The following is a 12,500-nucleotide window of genomic DNA, read 5'->3' on the forward strand; positions in this document are numbered from 1 at the left end:
TTTGGGTGATTTCCCGTTCCTCTCGGAATGGGGGCGCCAATTGGCGAGAACACGCTGCTGCTCACATTGTAGCACGCGTGCAGCCCAGAACATCTAAGGGCATCACGGACCTGTTATCGCTCATTCTCACCTTGCTAAACACAAGTTGTCCCGCTAAGCAGGGCAAACGTGGCCGACGACCGCCCGTGAAGGGGCCGCCGGCCTTGACGTCAGGTGCGCCCGGAGGTGCACTGCTGACAGCGTTCTAGTTAGCTTGTTTGAGTCGCGTTCGTTATCGGAATTAACCAGACAAATCATTCCACGAACTAAGAACGGCCATGCACCACTACCCTTAAATTTGAGAAAGAGCTCTCAATCTGTCTTACCTCGATAAGTTCGGACCTGGTAAATTTTCCCGTGTTGAGTCAAATTAAGCCGCAAGCTCCACTTCGTTTTTTTTTTTTTTTTTTTTTTTTTTTAAACAATTGCAGGTTTTATTGTACAAAAATACCTTATAAACCTACCCTCTTGACGTAGGACGTCGCCCGCCAGGGATTTTGTCCTACGTCGTTGCGAACCCTTTCGGATATCTCTTCGCGATTTATTTATTCAATTTTCCGTATCTTAACCCGCATTTTAAAGGCGTACGCATACTGAGTCCGCGTGACTCTCTCTTTCTTTCCCCTCTCGGAGATCTCAAGAAGTCAACCCGACATCTATCGATCTGACCATTCCGCCTCGCTGGCGGCAGCCTCCTCCGCGGGTGTCCATCGTCGGCCTGCAGCCAAAGCACGACGGCGCCTTTCGTTTTCGCGTCTGTTCCGCCGAGACCTTATCAGGTCCGCCTCCGTAGGCGCGGTCCGACGGCGGCGCGTCGTCGAGGGTCCCTCAGCCTGGACCCGAGCTCGCCATGCGCGCTGCATGAATAGACGCCGCTCATGGCGAATTCTAACCGTTTCAGGGGAAGGTGGTCCCCCTCTGCTACGCCTAGGTATGGGAGGAGGAGCTAGGCCCGCTCGCTCCGCCTCTACTGCCGTCCGCAGTATCTCGTCATCTCGGGCGGCCAGTGCTGCTGCGACGTCCGCAGCCAGTCGCACTCGCGCCCGATCCTCCGCTCTGCCGCGAAGCCGTCGGTTGCGGGCAGATCGCTGACGCGCTGCTCGCGCCTCGTTCACGCGCCGCGTGATGTCTTCGATGATGACGTCGTCCATCTCCTCACCGAAGAGTGCGGCCACACTTTCGAGGACCACTTCCTCGTCCTCGGCGAAAGCCGCTTCCGTTCGACCATTGGTGAGCGCTTCCTCATCGCGCCACAGCTGTTGAAGCACTGTGGTGATGGTCTTTGCTGCTTTCTGAATGCGGTCCCACCACTCCGCACTCTCCAGCAGCTTCTCTGCGATGTTGTTAAGCTGGACCGACTCGGGTGTCCCCCAGCCCAGCAGCTCACGTCGGATCTCCTCAAACACGGGGCACTCGAACAAGACGTGGGCCACCGACTCGACCGACCCCACGCACCGTGGACACTCCGGAGACGAAGCGAAGCCGCAGACGTGCAGGTACTCCCGGAAGAATCCGTGTCCGGAGAGCACCTGCGAAAGGTGGAAGTCCACCTTCCCGTGCTTTCGTCCCGTCCACCGGTGCAGGTCGGGAATCATCCCGTGCGCCCACGTCAAGTAGCGGCTGGCCGATGGTGTTGCCGCCGCACGGTCCCAGGCGTCCTGCCATTGCAGCATCGTGGCTGCTCGCTCCGCCGCTCGTACCTCCTTCCTGCTGGCGCCAGGCTCGACCAGCAGCCTGCTGTGGCACCTTGCGTCCTCGTTGACGACCAGCCAGTACGGCACCAAACCAGCCATCACCACTGACACCTCGTAGGATACCGAGCGGAACGAACTCGATACCCCACGTGCCAGTGGCTTCTGGACCTGGGCCAGTCGTCTTCGGCACCACTGCATGTCTGTCGCCTTAGCCCAGATGGGCGAGGCGTACCGGATCACCGACTCAGCGACTCCTGCCAGCAACCGCCGCTTGGCCACCTGGGGGCCGCTGTGGTTCCTCATCACCGAGGTAACCGCCGCCACCGCACGGAGGGCCTTGTCCGCGGCCGCTTCCACGTGCGGTTTCCACGAGAGTTTCTCGTGGAGTTGTACCCCCAGGTAGCGTATCGATCGCTTTGACGTGCAGACCACTTCGCCGACGCGCACAGGAATTTCCAAACGTCCTCGACGCAGACTCGATATCAGAACCACCTCGGTTTTGTGGGGGGCGAGACTAAGGTGACGTGCCTCGAGCCACCCCATCACCGCGTCGATCGCAGCCTCCGCGACCGTCGCCGACTCCTCGGGTGTGCAGCCCTCGGCCAGGATGGCGATGTCATCGGCAAAGCCGACGATGGTGGCCCCTTCAGGGAGCTGGATCCGCAGAACGCCGTCGTACATAACGTTCCACAGAGTCGGGCCAAGGATTGACCCCTGTGGAACGCCTGCCGTCACCCGACGTGACACCGGGCCGTCGTGGGTGTCGTACACCAGCTCCCTGTCGGTGAAATAGTCGCGGAGCAGGAGTTGCAGCTGCGCTGGAACCTCCTTCTCACGCAGGGCCATCGCTATCGCCTGCCAGCTGGCGGTGTTAAAGGCGTTTCTGACGTCCAACGCCACAACCAGCAGACAGCGCTTATCCCGGTTGTTAGTCCGTCCGTAGGACATCGCGCGCTCGCCTGCTTCCACCACCAGCTGGATCGCCTGCAGGGTGCTCCGCTGCTTCCGGAAACCGAACTGGTTCTCGGCCAGCCGAGGTGCCTCCGGATCCTCCAGGTGCTCGTTGAGTCTGTCCAGCGTAGTCCTCTCGAAGACCTTCGCCGGATTGTCGATCAAGCAGATCGGGCGGCAGGACGAGGCTTCGCCCGGCGGCTTACCCGGCTTAGGCAACAGCACCAGCTTCTGCCTTTTCCATTCGCGTGGTATTTCGCCGGTGTCCAAGCAGCGCTGGTAGACACCAGCGAATGGCTCCGGATACTTCCGGATGGCAGCCGTTACCGCAGCGTTCGGTACTCCATCGAGGCCAGGCGCCTTCCGCGGATGCAGCTCGCTCGCTATCGCCTGGAGCTCCGCGCAGCTGATCGGACGGACCGGAGTGTCCCCTTCCGAAGGCGTGACGTCCGGCCACTCGACCGGGGGATGCTCCGGAAACAGCTCCTCGACGATCCGCTGCAACACCGCTGGATCGCGTTCACGCGCCGTCCAGCTGCCCCGAAACCGAAGAAGCACTTGCCGGAACCACTGTCCCGTCTCATCTGCAGCCAGGGCCTGCAGCCACTCATCGAACTGGCGCTGCTTGCTGGCCTTAATTGCCACCCTTAAGGCAGCACGCGCCTCCTGATGTTCCTCTGAAGCCAGTTCGGCGGACGTCTCGTCGAGGGCCAATGACTGTCGCTCCCGAGCCAACCGGCAGCGCTCGGTCAGCTCCTCGATATCCGGAGTCCACCAATATGTGTTGCAGTTCCTCCTCTGCTGCTGCGACTGCCCAATCCTCGCCATGGTAGCGTCGCAGGCCTCCGTAAGCACCATCCCCAGGCTTGCCGCATCGGTCACCCGATCGGCAAAACGGGTCGCCTCAAGTGCCAGCTCGAAAGTACGGGGGCAAAACTGGCGAGTTCGCCAGCGAGTACCCGCCTCCCGTACTTCGACACCTTCCTGCTGATGAATGCCCCGTCCGGGCCGCTGACCTGTACGATGCTGTTGCCCGACCGCAAACCGAATATAGCGGTGGTCGCTATAGGAGTAGCGGTCTAGCGTCCGCCAGGAGCTGATGTCCTCCGCTGCTCCATCCGATCGGCAGAGCGTTGGACTCGCGAAGGCGACGTCCACTCTGCTGGGCCGAGCCACGCCGTTCCCCAGGAATGTCGGCTCCGTGCCGCGGTTGAGGACCTCCAATCCTAGGCTGGTAACCGTCTGAAGGAGCGCCTCACCCTTAAAGTTGGCCCGCTCGCTCCCCCAGGCCCCATGCCACGCGTTGAAGTCACCAGCTATCAGCACGCAAGGGTGGCCTCGCGCAAGTACCTCCAGCCGGTCCATCTGCTGCTCGAACTCCGGGAGGCCGATCGATGGCGGAATATAGCAGCAGATGACAACGATGCCCGCCACCTCGGCAGCTACGATGCCCGGATGCTGCACGCTCCTCACCCGCTGTATGGGAAACCGTTGGCCACTGGTGACGATCGCGGCCTTCAGTGCGTCGTCGGATGCCCAGTTCCCATTGTTGGCCGGCACAGCATAGAGCTCCGTGATGAGCATCACGTCTGCTCCCTCCTCCCTCATCCGCTGGAGCGCAAGATCCTGAGCGCTCCTGCTCTTACCGATATTTATCTGGAGCACTTCTATCATCATCGTGTGGCTGCAGCTTTGCACGAAGCTGCGGCAATCGAGTGCGGGCCGCCACACTTCAAACAGCGAGCCTCGCCAGTGCAGCTCGCTGCCTTGTGGCCTTCCGCGCCACACCGGATACACGCTTTGCTGCGGTCCTCTCCCGAGCACTGCCCGGCGAAGTGGCCGCGCTCCAAACATCGGAAGCACCGCTTCTCCTCCAGCGACGCTTTCGGGACCTCCCACACCCAACAGGAGGTGTGTCCTAGGAGCAGGCGCTTCCCAGCCAGATGCTCCGCATCCGACCGGGGCAGACGAACGCGAGCACGCTTCGTGCCGTCTCGCCGCTCCCACATGTCGAAGGTGGCCTCGGAATGCTCCTTGCCGAGAGCCGTCAACACCGCCCGACGCAGCTGGTCCTCGCTCGCCAAGGAGTCGATGTTTGTTATGAGCACCATCGACATCTCCGTACGCACGGACGCCGCACCCTTGTCTCCGATGGCTTGCCGGATACGCTGGCACAGCTCGGCGCTGTCGGCATCACGGCTCAGCGGCAGCCGCAAGGTGTCTTTCGGCGTTCGCTTGCCGACGCCGATCTTCTCCTGCATGCCGTCGAGATGCGAGCTCGTACGAATCGCCCTATACATGTCGAGGTAGCTGACGCCCTCCGCTGGCATCACCTCGATGGTGTCGGGCCGCTTCCGCGACTTCTTCACTGCAGCTGGCATCGTGCGTGGCTGCTGCTTACTCTGCTTTCGCAGCAACTGGCCCTGCAAATGCCACTGTTGTTGTTGTTGCTGGGGCTGCCCAGCCGAACGCTGTCCGCTCTGATGTTGCTGCGGACGTTGCTGCTGTTGCCGCTGCGGCTGCTGCCGTTGCGGGAGCTGCGGCCACTGCTGCTGATGCTGCTGAGCCGGCTGCTGGCGTGCCGACTTACGGCGCACCACCTCGGCCCAGGAGCCGCCTTCCTGGTCCGGAGACGGCACCACCGTAGCCGTCACCGCACCCTCTCGCTGTTGTGCCAGCTGCTGCTGCTGCTGCTGCTGCTGTTGCTGCTGCGACTGCGCAACAACCAGTTGCGTAAGGAGCCCAGAGACCATCTCCCGCTCCTTACGGTTCTCCTCTCGCAGATGGAGCACCTCCTGGCGATGGCACTCCTGCATCGCCGCGAGGTCTTTCCGGTATTGCTCAGCTTGCTCCGTCAGCTGAACACGGAGGAGGGATAGCTCGTCCTCCAGACGCTCGATGAGCCTCTCCATCGTGGCTCCTTTCGCAGCCGTGGCCGTGCCAACGCCACTCGTGCGAGCAACACCGCTCGTGGCTGCGGTCTGCCCTTCCGGCACTCTGCTGAGCATCACTACCGGTTTCGAGCCCACCGGTGCTCGGCTATCGGTCGATCCCGACCGTGATCGTAAATTCCGACTGGCGGACATCATCGCCAGAAGGAAGGAAGAGTCCGCGCTTTAAACTGGTTTTACTCCCCCTCGAGGAGGGACGCCAGCAGCGGACTGCCACGAGGATCGACGGCGAGGTTTTTCCGCCCGGGCGAGGTGAGGGAAGATGGTAGAAGAACGAGGGGGTGCGCGATGGACTCGTCCCGCCGAGCCGCTTCTTCTGATACCCCACTTGCCTGGGTGGCGATGAAGTTTTCCTCGGAAAAATCGCGAAAAACCGCTTCCTGGGTGGTTTTTCCGCTCTAGGGGGGTGGGGGTGGGTGGTTTGGTGGTGGGGGGGTATTTTCCCGACTCCCCTCTTGAAAACTCGTCGTTTGATACCCCGCACGACGGTATCAGGGCGAAAATTTTCTTCTTCGGAAAAACGCTTTTCCGCCCGTATCTCTCTGGATGTTGCGAAAATCACTTTTCCGGCGACGGTTTTGGAAGTGATAATTCACCCCGCAACTTTCTTCCAAACACCCGGGAGCTCTACCTCCGCTCCTTGGCCGGGAAAATCGCCAAAAACCGCTTCCTGGATGGTTTTTTTCGCCCTAGGGGGGTGGGAGTGGGTGGTATGGTGGTGGGGGGGTATTTTCCCGACTCCTCTCTTGAAAACTCGTCGTTTGATACCCCGCACGACGGTATCAGGGCGAAAATTTTCTTCTTCGGAAAAACGCTTTTCCGCCCGTATCTTTCTGGATGTTGCGAAAATCGCTTTTCCGGCGATGGTTTTCAATGTGAAAATTCACCCCGCAACTTTCTTCCAAACACCCGGGAGCTCTACCTCCGCTCCTTGGCCGGGAAAATCAAGGAAAACCACTTTTCGCGGGGGTTTTCCGGGGCTGGGTGGCGGGTGGGTGGTGCTAGGGGGGGGAAACCGCGTTTCCCCCACTCCTCTTTCCGAGACGCGTCGTTAGACACCCCACACGATGGTATTGGGCCGAAAAATGTCACACACACACAAATCTCACACACACGTAAAGAGCGGTGAAATTTCGTCCGGGAGTGCCCCTCCGGGAGCGCTAGCGCTCCAGCAGGGGGGTGATTCGTCCGGAAGTTTTTTTCCTCGCTCTTTTTCACACACACGCCGCCATTTTCGACGAGCACGTGGTTTTCTTTGTTCGCTAATAACTCACTGAGTTTTCGTCCGATTGACACGAAATTTTCAACACTTATTCTTTACTGCAGAGCGCAACTTTTAAAACACCTTCCAGCCGGATCGGTCCGCAATGTTCGGAGTTATACAGGTGTGAAATTTCACCACAAAAACACCTGCCGTTCCGCGAACTCCATCAATTCGGCCAATGTTTCTTCACCAAAAGGTGTGGCCTGGTGAGGCCCACAAAGTGTCACTATCACTTTTCCGATATCTTCACTCTTTCGCACAATATGTCACAAAAACCGTTTCGTTCAATAACACACGCAAGGGGGGGCGTGGGGCCACCAAATTCGCAGAAGGGGTTCCAGAGGGTACCTCCAACTTTATTACAAACTTTCGCACCGATCAAGCGCAAATTGCGGCACTTTTGCTTTGAAAAACCGAGGAGCGCGGATTTCACGTCCACTCAGGTCGAGCTCTCGATCGCGACTGCAAGCTCCACTTCGTTGTGGTGCCCTTCCGTCAATTCCTTTAAGTTTCAACTTTGCAACCATACTTCCCCCGGAACCCGATTTTGGTTTCCCGGAAGCGACTGAGAGCACCGAATAGGGGTAGCGTCTCCCAATTGCTAATTGGCATCGTTTACGGTTAGAACTAGGGCGGTATCTAATCGCCTTCGATCCTCTAACTTTCGTTCTTGATTAATGAAAGCATCCATGGCAAACGCTTTCGCTTCGGTCGGTCCTACGACGGTCTACGAATTTCACCTCTCGCGCCGTAATACCAATGCCCCCAACTACTTCTGTTAATCATTACCTCTGGGTCTACGACAAACCAACGAAAGAATCAGACCGAGGTCATATTCCATTATTCCATGCAAGATTATTCTCGGCCAACGCCGACCCGCGGAGGGCCGGACGCTTTTGTACTAGCCTGCTGTGAGCACTCTAATTTGTTCAAGGTAAACGTGAGTACCCTGAGCACCATGAGGGGCCGGGCCGGACTGAACCGGTTAACCGGTACCCGTTCACGGAGTAAACGCCCAGGCACACCATTGTGAGTCGCAGCCGCGAGCTCGCTCACGGACGGTCCCGGCGTGTAACCGGGCGCCCGCGGCGGTCGCGAGTCTGGACGGGGAATCAACTTCGAACGTTTTAACCGCAACAACTTTAATATACGCTAGTGGAGCTGGAATTACCGCGGCTGCTGGCACCAGACTTGCCCTCCACTTGATCCTTGTTGAAGGATTTATACTCAACTCATTCCAATTATGGACCATCGTTAGAGAGGTCCATATTGTTATTTCTCGTCACTACCTCCCCGTGCCGGGATTGGGTAATTTACGCGCCTGCTGCCTTCCTTGGATGTGGTAGCCATTTCTCAGGCTCCCTCTCCGGAATCGAACCCTGATTCCCCGTTACCCGTCGCAACCATGGTAGTCCTCTACACTACCATCAATAGTTGATAGGGCAGACATTTGAAAGATCTGTCGTCAGTCGGCGAGCGACCATACGATCTGCGAGCTTATCCAGACTTCAACTCAAGCCGCCCGGAGGCGATTGGTTTAACTAATAAGTGCACCAGTTCCAGCACCCGGCGAGGGTACCAGTCCCGGCATGTTGCATGTATTAGCTCTGGCTTTTCCACAGTTATCCAACTAACTCATTGGGTTTATGATCTTGTAAATTATAGCTGTTATACTGAGCCTTATGCGGTTTCACATTCATTGATGTTCGTACTTAGACATGCATGGCTTAACCTTTGAGACAAGCGTATATTACTGGTAGGATCAACCAGAATTCTCTCTCGTACCGGCGTGAGTATCCCACACACGTTCGATACCGGGGTGAATCGAATTCACACTCTTTAACCATAAGCCAACCGAAGCACTTAAGCAACTGGAAGACCACCGGTTCCATATCTCTCTGAGTGATGCATGTCACCATGCACCGCTTCCACCGTGTATCACATCACATCACACTCTAAACCATTTCACATAGGTCCGCGCGATTGCTCACGGGACCCTATTCTCGCTAGGAGGTTCGGTTCGATTCCTGTACACTACAACGAGCTTTTCCAATTCTTGTGTCCGACTGGCGAACGTTCTGTTGCGTTATAAACTTCGCGGTACTTGCCACCGGGTATGGTGTCCGTACAACCTTCTGAGAAATAGCCGGCGCGATCGACGGGATTAACCGACAATGCAGCGCTGGCTCTTGATCGGGCAATTTACGGGCTTTATCGGGCAATTTACGGGCTTGATGGTGCGACTTACGGGCCTGATAGTGCGACTAACGGGCTTGATAGGGCAATTTACGGGCTTTTTGGTGCGACTTACGGGCCTGATAGTGCGACTTAAGGGCCTGATAGTGCGACTAACGGGCTTTGATAGTGCGACCAACGGGCTTGATAGTGCGACCTATGGGCTTGATAGTGCGACTAACGGGCTTGATAGTGCGACTTATGGGCTTGATAGTGCGACTTATGGGCTTGATAGTGCGACTTACGGGCTTGCTTTTCCATGTTTTTCGCATCGAGCTTCGGTTCGTTTCGAATAATTTTGTCCATGTTTTTCGTTTGCTACGAGAGGTTCGGTTCGTTTTCAGTTATCCCTGTGTTCATGGTTTTCGTGAGCTTCGATAGGTTTGGTCCGTGTTTTTGAGTACTCTTGTCCATGATTTTCGTGTGCTTCTTGAGGTTTGGTCCGATTTTCAGTACTCTTGTCCATGCTTTCACATGCTCTGATAGGTAGGTTCGTTCTCAGTTATCCCTGTGTTCATGGTTTTCGTGAGCTTCGATAGGTTTGGTCCGTGTTTTTGAGTACTCTTGTCCATGATTTTCGTGTGCTTCTTGAGGTTTGGTCCGATTTTCAGTACTCTTGTCCATGCTTTCACATGCTCTGATAGGTAGGTTCGTTCTCAGTTATCCCTGTGTTTATGGTTTTCGTGTGCTTCGAGAGGTTTGGTCCGTGTTTTTGAGTACTCTTGTCCATGATTTTCGTGTGCTTCTAGAGGTTTGGTCCGATTTTCAGTACTCTTGTCCATGCTTTCACATGCTCTGATAGGTAGGTTCGTTCTCAGTTATCCCTGTGTTCATGGTTTTCGTTTGCTTCGATTCGTTCACTCTATTACTCTTGTCTTTGGTTTTCGTTTGCTTCGATTCGTTCACTCCATTACTCTTGTCTGTGGTTTTTCGTTTGCTTCGATTCGTTCAGTCCATTACTCTTGTATGTGATTTTCGTTTGCTTCGATTCGTTCAGTCCATTACTCTTGTGTGTGGTTTTCGTTTGCTTCGAGTCGTTCAGTCCATTACCCTTGTCTATGATTTTCGTTTGCTTCGAGTCGTTCAGTCCAATACTTACCCTTGTCTATGATTTTCGCTCTAAGCCCAGTCGCCCTGCGCTCTGGAAATCACATTCCAACTCTATCACCGATAGCGCTCACACCTTGGAAACCACATTTCACCCAGGGGACCTTAGGGTGGATTTTGAGCCTTTCGGGATTGCGAAACCATCATTTAACACTCTAAACTTAATTTCCGCAATCCCAGACGCACTTTCCATATGGTCTCCAAAAATGCGTGTGAGCTGACCTGGTCCCTTATAATAGGCAATGAACACGATTTTGGCAAAATATTTTTTTCAAAATTTTTTGACTCACCGGGTAAAATCGAATTTACTTGGGAAAAATGTTCTAGCAGGGGCCCTCCCATACAAATTTTTTTCTTCTCAAAAATGATTTTCGTTTCACTTTTCATACTCAGGGGAGTCTAAAATTGATGTTTTGAGTCACCATGAAAAAAAAATTTTTTTTGACCCGAGCTTGTGTCGCGACCCAAAAATCGACTCACTTGGGAAAAATGTTCTAGCAGGGGCCCTCCCATACAAAAATTTTTTCTTCTCAAAAATGATTTTCGTTTCACTTTTCATACTCAGGGGAGTCTAAAATTGATGTTTTGAGTCACCGAGAAAAAAAAATTTTTTTGACCCGAGCTTGTGTCGGCGACCCAAAAATCGACGCACTTGGGAAATATGTTCTAGCAGGGGCCCTCCCATACAAAATTTTTTTCTTCTCAAAAATGATTTTCGTTTCACTTTTCATACTCAGGGGAGTCTAAAATTGATGTTTTGAGTCACCGTGAAAAAAAAATTTTTTTGACCCGAGCTTGTGTCGGCGACCCAAAATCGACGCACTTGGGAAAAATGTTCTAGCAGGGGCCCTCCCATACAAAATTTTTTTCTTCTCAAAAATGATTTTCGTTTCACTTTTCATACTCAGGGGAGTCTAAAATTGATGTTTTGAGTCACCATGAAAAAAAAATTTTTTTTGACCCGAGCTTGTGTCGCGACCCAAAAATCGACTCACTTGGGAAAAATGTTCTAGCAGGGGCCCTCCCATACAAAAATTTTTTCTTCTCAAAAATGATTTTCGTTTCACTTTTCATACTCAGGGGAGTCTAAAATTGATGTTTTGAGTCACCGAGAAAAAAAAATTTTTTTGACCCGAGCTTGTGTCGGCGACCCAAAAATCGACGCACTTGGGAAATATGTTCTAGCAGGGGCCCTCCCATACAAAAATTTTTTCTTCTCAAAAATGATTTTCGTTTCACTTTTCATACTCAGGGGAGTCTAAAATTGATGTTTTGAGTCACCGTGAAAAAAAAATTTTTTTGACCCGAGCTTGTGTCGGCGACCCAAAATCGACGCACTTGGGAAAAATGTTCTAGCAGGGGCCCTCCCATACAAAATTTTTTTCTTCTCAAAAATGATTTTCGTTTCACTTTTCATACTCAGGGGAGTCTAAAATTGATGTTTTGAGTCACCGTGAAAAAAAAATTTTTTTGACCCGAGCTTGTGTCGGCGACCCAAAATCGACGCACTTGGGAAATATGTTCTAGCAGGGGCCCTCCCATACAAAAATTTTTTCTTCTCAAAAATGATTTTCGTTTCACTTTTCATACTCAGGGGAGTCTAAAATTGATGTTTTGAGTCACGGTGAAAAAAAAAATTTTTTGACCCGAGCTTGTGTCGGTGACCCAAAATCGACGCACTTGGGAAAAATGTTCTAGCAGGGGCCCTCCCATACAAAAATTTTTTTTTGACTCACCGGGTAAAATGGTCGCACTTGGTAAAAATGTTCTAGCAGGGGCCCTCCCATACAAAAATTTTTTCTTCTCAAAAATGATTTTCGTTTCACTTTTCATACTCAGGGGAGTCTAATATTGAAGTTTTGAGTCACCGTGAAAAAAAAATTTTTTTGACCCGAGCTTGTGTCGGCGACCCAAAAATCGACGCACTTGGGAAATATGTTCTAGCAGGGGCCCTCCCATACAAAAATTTTTTCTTCTCAAAAATGATTTTCGTTTCACTTTTCATACTCAGGGGAGTCTAAAATTGATGTTTTGAGTCACCGTGAAAAAAAAAATTTTTTGACCCGAGCTTGTGTCGGCGACCCAAAATCGACGCACTTGGGAAAAATGTTCTAGCAGGGGCCCTCCCATACAAAAATTTTTTCTTCTCAAAAATGATTTTCGTTTCACTTTTCATACTCAGGGGAGTCTAAAATTGATGTTTTGAGTCACCGAGAAAAAAAAATTTTTTTGACCCGAGCTTGTGTCGGCGACCCAAAA

This window comes from Anopheles moucheti, assembly GCF_943734755.1.
Source record: "Anopheles moucheti chromosome X unlocalized genomic scaffold, idAnoMoucSN_F20_07 X_unloc_42, whole genome shotgun sequence".
Lineage (NCBI taxonomy): Eukaryota > Metazoa > Arthropoda > Insecta > Diptera > Culicidae > Anopheles > Anopheles moucheti.